Here is a 12,921-nt window from a genome sequence, read left to right as displayed (position 1 = left end):
TGAAGTTCTTCATTGATTTCATCATCAAATTTCGTTTATATTCTCCAATAAAGGTATGATTTTTATGCTTGAATATCTTTCTTGAAGGAGACAATCTTTAAACTGATTTCAAACTCTTCCAATATATGAAATTTTCATATTTCTGATATGTAATAATGGGTTGTTGCATTAAATGTTTTGAATGAATGTATTATGATAAAATTGATGTAATTGGTTATTATTTACTAAAAACTCTATGAACCTATGCAAACTATGTAATCTTAGTTTTGCCTATTTTATGGGTGATATTATTATTTCGCATTTATTGATTTCTTGTGTAGTTTGATTTAGAATATTGAAATATAAAACAATCATGCTAAAATAGTAATTAGGTAGCTATAAATTGATAAATTCATATTTTATTATCTTGTACCATTGTAAATTGTTATTATTGGATTGAATTGGTGATAATGAATATTGTTAAGAGCCTTGGGGTATTGTGTTGGTTGAATTTGTTATGGATTGGAGTTGTGAGATCGGAATGGTTGTATTCTGACCTAAATTTTTGTATATTATTTAGTATAGGTATTGATTAATGATGATACTTGGTACGGTGACTTATGGTTGTTGTTATTATGTGTTATACTTATGAATAATGTTGACTCGTAAACATTATTTTATCAATTGTTAAACAATGTGTCATTTGCATTACATTATGAATTATGATATTATAATGTTATATCTTAAATATGTGAGTATTGTGAATATATTGATTACTTAATGTGTACATGCAAAGTTAAAGTATGAGTTCTTATAAGATGTTGTATGTAATCATGAAGTGTGTCTTGTTTATGTAGACCTATGTCCCTTACTTGATTCATGAGGAATGTTAATATGAATCCATTACTCAGTAGGATAAAGAGTCTTTGAAGTTGAATGTATATGTTCGAATGTAATATGATCTTGATTATAGTAAATAAGGTCATTTTTGTGGAACCTTTTAGAAATAAGGTTATGATATCCATGAAGTTGAAAGGTAATGGTATTCTTACCGTGCGAATGATGGACTAAGGGTTGGTTTGCTGGAATTGAATGAAATCATCCTTAGGAAAATCATTGAGCTATCTTAATAACCCTTGTAGGAAGCTCTAGTGGACCAAACATTGTAAGGTGTCACATGATTTAGTTATGAACAAGATGTTGTACCTCTTCATGTACTCCTTTATTAATTACTCGATGAGAACAAAGGAAAGCACCGAGTGAATATGCTTGTGGAGTAGCTCTGATTAAGTTAGATATTAGAGTACAAAGAAACTCTTCATATACCTTAACGATGTTCCTACGTGGTTTTTGTCCTAGTTCTAACATTGGCAAGTACAACACGCTTAATCAGAGTAAGGTCGACAGCAGATTCCATACCGAGTAAATATACTCTATGTCATTTTTTTCCTATGCTCATCATGTTGAATACATGCTATTGTTGGATAAGTACTATGAAATTGAGGTAGTGGGATGGTACGCAATATAGACATTAAATGACTAGGGTTTGAAGATCTTAGTATGTTATTTCCCTAGGTCGTCTCAAATACAATTGTGAAATTCTATAAGTGTTTAATGTCACCTCAATGACAATGAACATAATTATTTATGAAACTTGTAAGTCAATGAAAAAGGTACTTATCTTAAGTATTTTTAAGGATCTCTTTTGGTGTGCGAAAAGAGGTTGTATAGGCAGTCGCTGCATAACTCACGAATGTGAGCTTCGAATTACCTTTTGTGGTATATCTCATTATAATGTAATATGAAATGATATTGGTGTGATGTTGTGTAATATGACAATATGTGCATGTGTTGACTTAATGTCATCTATTATACTTATGAAATGAATTTTACTCAAAACGATCATGTTTTATACAAATGTCATTTCAGCATAATTTATTGCATTATGCCACACTTAGAACATTATAATGTAGTAATTAAATATTTTGTCTATACCTAAAGGTGTTCGTGGCATTTCAGAGGAGTCTTGAAGTGGAAGCTTTAATTAGTGTTCATTCAAGCAAGAGTTGGTATGTTCTTAGTAGATTCGAGGACACAATTTTGTTTAGTTTTCTTATTGAATGTATCATAATAGACATAATAATTTTTCTAAATATTAAATTATGGGTTGCTTCCCAAAATATTCCTATGACTAAGATTGTGACTTTGAGACTTAGTCTTTCGTTATATTTTTTATATAAAAGAGATACTTTGAAGTATTCAATTTTTTTTATGAAATCTTTTACTTTCACACTACTTTTCATACATGTATGCAATGAATGATCTCAAAAGGCTTGTTTAAGACAATTGAGAGCTCAAGTATGCCGTGTCGCAATTCGAGAACTTCATATCTCCTTGGGTCTACTCTTGGGTGATGACATAAGTTCGTATTAAAGCCCATGTCATGAAGTAGTATTAAGTATCCTAAGTCTCATTCAAGCGACATCGAGTAGAATCTTGTTCATCGTTGTGTGTCGCGACACATCTCCAAGTGACAGACTATAGTACAATAAAATTTCAATTTCTTATTCAGTTTTTTCTCATGACAAAAGAATTGATGTTGTAAGTGTCTATTCGTAATCTCTTATTTTGTGTTGATAGAAGTATTATGAGTACAACATAATGGCCACAAGAAGATTTGAAGAAGAAAGTGTGGATCATAAAAATCCCCAAGTTTGATTGGCTCCACAAGGAGTTGAAGTTCCTCCCTAAGATGATCAAGTCTCTATTGGGGGTTAAGGTACTGAGGTTATGGTGGTTCCCCCGTACATTACTAATGGGTATTAGAGAGGATCTACTTTCATTAGCCCGAGCCTTGACAACTCATCTAATTAGAGACATTGGACCTATAATGATTGTTTTGGAGAGTATTATGATCTCTAGGTTGAGACACTTTGTGAGAAATAATCCTCCTATCTTTCTTGACTCTAAGGTGGGAGAGGATCCACAAAAGTTTCTTGATGGTGTGCATAAGTTCTTCAGTTTTATTGGGGTGACTTCCAATGAAAAGTAGGAGTTGTCCTTATACCAATTTAGGGATGTTTCTCAAGTGTGGTACACTAAATTGAAAGATATTAGGTCGGTTAAGTCGCGTCCTATAAACTGGGAAGAGTTTAAGGTGGATTTCTTTGGAATGTACTTTCCTAGTTAGAAGAGGGAGTTGAAGGTTGAGAATTTAATTAACCTTAGACAAGGGAACATGAATGTGGAAGCGTATTCTTTGAATTTCAGCATAGGTCTGTGAACGGTGTTTCCGAATTTGAAAAAAAAGAGTGTCGTAGGACCATGCCTCACAATAATATGAACTTGTCTAGGCTTATGGTGTATGATCAATCAATTTAAGAGTCCAAGCTTAGTATGATTTCTAGAAATTATAAGACGGGTAGATCTTATGATCAAAGCCAACCTAGGCTTAACAAAAGGGATCTAAACCATGATGAACCTAGTTCTCCTAATGTTAAGGGTGAAGGTAGTAGTAGTTGTGAAGTTGTTAAGTCTAATTGCGCTACTTGTGGGATGAAGCACTGTGGGAATTGCGTAGTTGGTTCAGGAAATTAATTTGTTTGTTGTAAGGTTACTCAAAAGGTGGGGGGTTGTCCTAATAATGCATCAAGAGGAAGAGAGACAAAAGAAGCTACTCCTAGTGATCGAGAAGGTTGTGCTCCAAGGAGGAATTGCTTCTATGCCCTCCGAGCTCAGGAAAAAAAAGTCAGATGATTTTAATGTTGTTTATGTTATAGTTTTCTTTGTTTTGTTTATTAATGGGTTCGTTCTAAGTTGGGGAGTATGGTGAGTAGTGGAGTTTGATTTTTGTCTATTTTCTTCTATTGAACTCATGTTTGAGAGTTAGAAAGTCATAGTAGCATGTTGCATGTTGCATTGTTTTTAGGAGTCTTTTTGAAATTTTATTTCATTGATTTCTAGAATTATAAATTCATATTTTCTTGTAAAATATGTTTATATGTTTTTGTCTCTCATATTGTCCTCTTCCATCCTAAATTGCTTATGAGTTGCACTTTTGACAATTTTAGCTTGATTCGCTGTAAAGTTTGGCCAGTTCACCATAATGAAATTTGAATTTTTACTAAATTGTGTTTTTATGTAAAATGGTTATAATGTTTATAGAATTAACTAATATGATAATGATAATGTGTGGAGAATGAGTTCCTCTTATTTGAAATAAAGTATGTTATTGTTGTTGCATGATTAGTTTATATCTTCTAGTTGTCTTTTGAGACTGTTGATCACGTGATACTGCTGGGCATCCAAAGGGTGTATTGTATCTATGTGTAGTATGGTCATATGCTACTCTTGAGTTTCTAGTCACTTGAAAGTTCCTAAAAAAAAATTATTATTCGAGGACGAATGTTCCCAAGGGGGGAATATTGTACAATGCCGAAAATTTTCTATGCTAAGACCAAGCAAGTCTTAAATTTTGTATAAGGTTTTACAGACTCATACTAAGTGACAAGGTAAATTTGTTAGTGTGCGAACTATTTTAAACATCAATTAAGGTTATTAGAAAACCCTTGCACAAAGTAGAGTTGAATGTTTCCTTACCAATTATGTTTTGACATAAGATTTTGCATGGGTAAACTTCAAACGAATCATATCTCATACACTATAAAGAACTACATGAGTTATAACCTATGAATTTAAAGATGTTTGAATCCTCTCACCTATGCAACTAATTTCACATCAATCCAATTTTCGAGTAAAACGCTATGACCATTATACTAATTAGTATATTGTACTTCCATTTTAGCCGAGGGAAAATATTAAATACGGTACTTTTTCTCTCCTTTTCTCACTGGGAAAACCTAAACACGGATCGCACAAGTTCTATAAATCCCAAAATAATCCTATTTTAAATTTTTAATTTATTATTCTCTTCTCTCCAAATTATTAGGGAAAAAATTCAAGAAAAAAAATCAAAGTAGATACTTCATTCAAGAAAATTCAAGATTTTACAAGATTCTTCTAATAAGGGCAATGTTGAAGCCAAATTTCATGCATTTTCACCAATAAAGAGTATGGTTTTTAAACTTGAATCTTATTCTTTAAGTAGCCAATCATCAAAGTGATTTCCACAGTCTTCTAAATGTTGAAATTGTCCTATTTTTATATCTAGTCATACGTACTTGCATAATATTTTTTGAATTAATGTACTATGATTGAATTGATGTTAAATTGATCATTTTATAATAAAAAATTATGGATCCATGTAAGACATGTGATCCAAGTTTTGTCTATTTTATGGGTTATTTGTTCATGTCTCAATGTTAATGATTTCTTGTGTAGTTTGATTCAGTCTATTGAATTATGAAAGAATCATGCTAGATATGTAAATAGATTATCCTAAATTGATAAATTCATATAGTATTATGTTTAGACCATTCCATATTGTAATTATTGGATTTAATCCGTGATCATTGCGATTGGTAAGAGCCTTTTTGTATTATGTTGGTTGAATGGTCTATGGATTGGAGTTGTGAGATTGGATTGGTTGTATGTAGATCTAACTTTCTCATTATTGTGTAGTTTAGGTCATGAACTATGATGATGTTTGGTATGGTCACTTATGGTGGCGGTTCTTATTTCACATCTATAGATAAACCCCTAAATGTGACCGTCGTCATCTTCCTCTGAAAGAACTCAGAAAATCCCTTAGCGTTCATCATAACATTTCATCTGTAATAAATGTGGAAAAATTAAAAACTTTTAAATATATTAATTGAGGTATGCTTAGATTTCTCATTCGTAAAACTTACATAGACTTTTCTTATAGAAACATGATCACATACATACGATATTCTAAAATTTGTCTCTCATTAAAAATAATCTAAAGATTATGAGTTGGACTAAGCCAATAAAATATAATTACGCCATAGACTCCTTGCTACAGTGAAATCCAAAGAACATAAAACGTAATAAAGAGTATTCCTAAAATTACTAAAGTCTTCGTAATCTAGAATAATGAAAAGAAAGCATTCCCGAACATGCAGACTTACCAACACTTATAGAAAGTGTTCCAAGCTTCTTCAGTAGACCTTGCGAATCTTTATTGTCTGAATCCTACATTTGTAGTAATCTAATGTAAGGAATTAGTACGCCACATGTACTAAGTATGGGCATATGCACAAAAATATTTAAGCACATGCATGAAAAAGGACTATTTCTTTAGAAAGTGTGCTAAGTCATTTGAAAGCCTTTATTGCACGTACAGGATGCATAAACAACAAAACCATAGAGCATGATCATAACAAAAGACATAACATCATAAAATCATATTAACATTTTCTGGTTCAATAATTCATACTTACATAACATACAAAACTCTTACCAATAATCCCAACCCGAGCCTACAAGTGCAATGACCATGTTATGCTGCATAACCCCACATAATAAAGTAAAGAAGATAGGAGACCATAAGTAACATTTTGCTTCCTATAACTAACCTCATATATACATATCATTAAACATAGCAACATTAACCATATCCTGTTCTTTAACATAATCATAATCATATGATAAAAACATCATCTCTCATAACCATTATACAAATCATATTTATTTTACATGGGAACAATCTTATATGATTTCCCATAATGTAAACTTGTGCAATGTCTGGATAGAGTACAAAAATCCTACCTATACTAAGTAGACTCCTAAAGTGACCATAGTCAATGTCCATTGACTTGTCTTTTATTTTACATCAGGAAAAAATCACCTTCACCCACATAAACAATGTGAGCTAAACATGAAATCCGGTGTCATGAAACCCCAAACTTAAAAAGGTGGCTTAGTGGAAAGAGTATAACGAAACATGAGCATAGATTTATTGATGGATAAACTAGCTAGTATTCCTATGGTGGCAACATAGCTAATGAACTAGGAGATTTATTAGATACCCATATTTAAACATTACATGGAACCCTCTATCTCATGAGAGTAATTGAAACTACCTTCAAACTAGGGAAGGGACACCTTTCATATCTAGTTCATCAGTGCAAAGCTAAAGTACTTTTGTTAATAATCTTGAAGTCATCGTTTATTTATAAATCTTATCATAGTTCATAGGAGATTAACTTCTTCTATTAATATTATGATAAACACTTTATGTTTAGGATAAGAATATCCTTTCATCACAACCATCATTTGTGGATTAATATATCATAATCACAGTTTGTAAGGCATGCGAGATAACATCATCAACTTGAATTATCATATCCATACCATGGTCCCTCATTTAACATATTTATAGGAAAATATATGTGCATAGAAACATCATACATACCTCAATTCATAACTATATCAATTGTAGTCACACATCAACATAATAGACAAATCATGACTTTAGAAGACCTGCATATTGCTTGCAAGAATCTTCATCAAGAACTTACACTAAATTCACAACAATCATCCAATAAAATAGTGAAATAATCAACAAAATAACCCATCCCAACAAATTTATTCATACACAAGAAAAATTCATATATAGGGGTAAGAGAAAGGGTTCATTTATGAGTTTATTAAACCATAGTTCCAATCATTCTTTTTGATGTCATCATGTAATAGATAGAACATAATAAAATTCATTTTTTAGGGAGGTAACATCCTTCAAACGAAAATTAAATATTAAATAAGAATTAACCAACATTACATACTTAATTAACCATAGAAAGTTGTTATTTTTCGTCATTAGTCATAATTCTTCAGTTAGGAAGAAAACCCATTTTGTAGTGTAAAACCCTTATAATTTGAATTTATATCATATTTGAAAGAACCTCATGTGAAACGGAATCCCATGAGTGAATAAACCATACATTAATGGCTAATATTCTATGAACATCGACTAAAAATCTTCAAGTGTTCATTTTCTTCCTTAAGGTTTTCTTGTTTTTCAATAGAGGTTGAAAAGAGAGAGTTCTTGTGGATGAGAGGGTTTTTTTAATTCTTATTTTAGATTGCGTGAAATTTGAATAAAACTGACCTAAAACCATTACAAACTCAACCTCTAAGATACCCGAAATACCCTTAACTTAAATGGGTCTTTTGGTGAAATTAAATTGACTTAAAAACATTGTGGAGGAATTGACAAATGGTTGCGCGTCGCTGGCCAATTCCAATTCTTTTTCTGAAAATTTTTGTCGAGGCTGTGAGCCTTGTGGAGAATTCATGTCGCGAGTACACTTTTTTCCTGAAGTGTTAACAGCCGCATAAGCCTTTATCTCCTGGTTAAGTGCATGTTGATTTAGCATCCTGCTTGCCCATGTTGAGGTCCTTTTAAAGGACCCCTCGGGTGGTCCTTGGGGATTCATTAATGCATGTTTGGACACTTTATACTATATTATACATATAAAGTCTTTTACAAGTATTGGACTTCAACGTCTACTAATTCAATTTAGGTAGTTACTAGGACGTGAAGGTCTTTCTTTATCATTTTGGCTCTAAAATTTTCTAAATGAGTTTAATACATTCATATAGGTATGAAAACATAATTTTAAACATTATTAAATAGGAAAAGATCTAGTCAAAGTCAGGGAATTTTGGAGTGTTACATTATCATCCCCGTAGAAACATTGTCCTCGAATGACACTAAAATCATTTGGCGGGTAAGGACATATTCAATATTAGAAGCCCAACCAATCAAAAAATATAATAATAGTTATTAAAAACTCATAGGATTACGTCACATCTTTTTTCAACATATACCACAACATTAAAAAAATCAAAACTAAATTCATGATGCACAATATATAAGTGTTTCAACATTTCATAATACAAAATGAGGAATTTCCTTCTCAACATTAACATGAGTTAAAAATACATCAAAGGGTTACCATGTTATCGTTCTTCTCAATAAAACAACAAAAGACAAAAATCTAAAGAATACCACATGCAAACATATCCTATATAAGTACAAGAATAGAATTATGAAGGCATTTTATTAAAACTAAAGTTGGTAATTCGGCCAAAACGTGCACCTATTTAGAAAAAAAGTCAATTTGATATTTATTAATTAATTTCTTTATTATGAGGATTTTCTAACCTCAAGGAGTAAATAGATGAGGTTACCGAGACTTCATGTATGCTTCGGCCTCTTATGTTGCACCCTCAACAACATGGTTCATCCTTAGGAAGTTTACAGAGGAAACCTCTTCGTTCCTCAACATCTTCATAGGCAATCTAGAATATAAAAAAGAAACTATTCAAAGGAGAGGTTATCATCCACAATGAACCATCAATAGGTAGAATAGACAACGGGTCACCAATGCATTTCTTGAGCATAGAAACATGACTCACCTGATGAATCAAAGCTAATTCATTAGACAGTTTCATCTCATAGCCAACCTTTCGAACCCGTAGTAAAACCTTATAAGGACCAACATATCAGGGACATAACATCCCCTTCTTACCAAACCTCATAACCATTTTCATTGGTGAAATCTTTATATGAACAATGCTCACCTATTTAAAACTCAAGGTCTCTTCTTCTATTGTCGGCATAATACTTCTGCCGACTATAGGCTGTGTTAAATCAATATCTTAGTACCAAGGAGTGAGGACTCACAAACCTAAAACCATCCAACTAATAACCAACATCTTCTAACATAAAGAGCTTCATAAGGTTCCATGGAGATGATCGAATGGTAACTTTTGTTGTAGGAGAACTCAATCAATGGTAAGTGATCATCCCAACATCCCTTGAATCAATAACACATGTTCTTAACATATCATCAAGGGTGTGAATGGTATATTCTGCTTGACAATTTGTTTATGAATTAAAAGCTCTGTTAAGTTTCACTTGAGTACCTAAACCCTTTTGAAAAGCTTTCTAAAAACAAGAAGTTTATTAGGCACCCCTATCATAAATGAAGGAAAAAGGAATCCGAAGAAGACTTATAATATCATCAGTGTAGATTTATTCATAATCTTGGCAATTATATGTAGACTTAACATATATAAAGTGGGTAGAGTTGTTAAACCTATCAACAATAACCCAGATGGAATTATTTTTCCTCCGGGTTCAAGGCAACACAACAACAATACCCGTATTGATTGCTTCTCACATCGAAGTAAGAACATCCATGAGTTGGGTTAAACCATCCAATTTAAGATACTCAACATTAATTTGTTGTTAATGTGGACACTTAGAAACAAACTCTACTACGTTCCTTTATAAACCATCCCACCAAGAGACCTCCTTAAGGTCATGATACATTTTGGTGGCACCTGGATGAATAGAATAACAGGAACCATGGGCTTCTTCTACAATACGATTACTCAAATCCTAAACATCTTTTACAGATAGTCTCCCTTGGTACATCCAAAAACCACCCTCTTTGGGATAATGACTCATTGATTTACCAAGTATTAATTTCGTCAACTCCATCAATACATGATCAAGATGTTGCTTAGATTTAACCTACAACCACTAAAAACCAATCGGAGTTTTGAAAGACAATAAACCTACTATTTGGAGAATCTTCTAACTGCACGCCTAAAAGAGACAATGAATAAACATCTTTCTAATATTCTATATTATGTTCTTCCACATAAGACACACTATCCATAGTTGTACGACTCAAAGTATCACAACTACATTGATCTTGTCGGGGTGGTAAATGCCACTCATGTCGTAATCCGTCGAATGTTCTAACAATCGTCTTTGATGGAGATTCAAATCCTTTTGTGTTAACACGTATTGAAGACTTTTATGGTCATCAATAACACAACATGCACATCATATGAATAATGTCTCCATATTTTCAAAGAAGAAACTACATCATCTATCACCTTGCCATGTTGAGTTGTAACGACTTGTTTAGTCATTTTGAGCAGCAGATTTTATTCTGGAATAAAAGGCTGAGGCGACGGACCCAACGACGGACCGTCACGGGCACGATGGACCGTCGCAGGGTCTCGTTTCAAAACACTTAGAAAACTGAAAATTGGGTACTGAAAATCGACTCTCTGAACTTCGTAACGAAATGGAAGGACGGACCGTCACAGACACGACGGCCCGTCACAGGTTGCACAAATCCCAGTCTGGGTTGGATTTCTTCATACGTTTTAAGGGACGTTTTTGACTATTCTTGCCTTAATTATAAAAATAGTGGGTTAATGTTAATAAGTCTAATTACTTGAGGGTTAAAAGAGGTAACCTTAAGTTAATTAGTGGGGCATTATTGACATCTTTTATTCTTAATTATATGTTCATTAGGGTAAAAGAAAGAGGGTTTGAATAAGAAAAATAGAAAGAACAAGGAGAGATAGAAAAAGAAAGAGAACGAGTAGAGACAGAGAGAAACGAAGAGGATAGCAAGGATTTTGAGAAGATAGCTTGTTGATCACTAGTCTTCGGTGGAGGTAGGTTATGGTTTTCATTCTTTCATAGTAAACTCTTGATAGAGAATGATATGTATATTGATAGTATTGTTAACCCTGCTATGTGCTTAATTGTATGCATGCATGAACGTGATTATATAATTGTGATTATATTAAGCATGATGAAGTTATTGAATCCCAAATCTTGATAAAAACCTAATCTCTTTTTAATGATGATGCCTTGGTAAGGGAGAAGGCTTGAGGAACTAAAGTAATGAGATTGATGATGCCTTGGTAAGAAAGAAGGCTTGATGAATTGTTGGAAGGAGAATTAGGGGATCGGGTGTCACGAACTGCCACGTAGTATTAGGGGATCGGGTGTCACGAACTGACACATAGTATTAGGGGATCGGGTGTCACGAACCGACACGTAGTATTAGGGGATCGGGTGTCACGAACCGACACGTAGATTTAGGGGATCGGGTGTCACGAACCGACACATAGATTTAGGGGATCGGAGTGTCACGTACTAACACAAGAGGATTAATGAATATTGAGGGAGCGGAGTGTCACGTACCGACACAAGAGAAATAAAGATAATGAATCTTGAAAGATGTTTATATACTCAATCTAATGAACATGATTCCCAAATGAGTATGGTATCGAGGCTTGAGTCCTCATGTGTGAACTTGACGGTAATCGTTAATGATATAGTATTTGTTGTTGCTACATGTTGAGTATCATAGTTGATTTTATGATATTACTTGGTATATATTGATTTCTATTTTGAGTTGGCCGGTGATATCTACTCAGTACCCTTGTTTTGTACTGACCCCTACTTTTATGTTTTCTTCTTGTTTATTTGTGGAGTGCAGCAAACGTGCCATCGTGTTCAACTCAACAGTAATTCAAGCCAGTCTTACTACATCGGAAATTCAGGGTGAGCTAATGCTTCTAGGTTGGACTGGATCTTCTTCTTCAAGTCTTGATGCCTTGAACCTCCGGCATGGACTAGCTTCTTATGTATTTTTAGCTTTAGAATACTATTAGTTTAATCATTTGATCGTAGATGTTCTTGTGATGATGACTTCCAGATTTTGGGGAATAATAGATGTTGAATTTTAGAAGTTAATGAATTGGTCTTTATTTAATGAGTTTAAGTCTTCCGCATTAGTTTCTGTTAATATTATATTGAAATGTTAAGGTTAGATTTGTTGGTTTGCTCACATAGGAGAGTAAGTGTGGGTGCCAGTCGCAACCCTGTTTGGGTCGTGACAAACTTGGTATCAGAGTATTAGGTTCGTTGGTCTCATCACACAAGAACAGGTCTAGTAGAGTCTTAAGGAACGGTAGGGGGACACCTTTACTTTTCCTTTAGAGGCTATAAGACTTTAGGAAAATTTCACTCTTTCATTCTTTCTTTCGTGCTACTACTTGAGTCCAATTGGTATCTAGGCGATACGAATTGGTATCTGACCATCTTCACTCTCTTTCGCAGATGGTTAGAACTAGAGCAACAACTATGCCAACACCAACACCGGCCAGACAAGAAACATCTGAGCCAGCCACTGG

The sequence above is a fragment of the Solanum lycopersicum genome, chromosome 11 (genome assembly GCF_036512215.1).
Source record: "Solanum lycopersicum chromosome 11, SLM_r2.1".
Taxonomy (NCBI): Eukaryota; Viridiplantae; Streptophyta; class Magnoliopsida; order Solanales; family Solanaceae; genus Solanum; species Solanum lycopersicum.
This window is presented reverse-complemented; position numbering follows the sequence as displayed.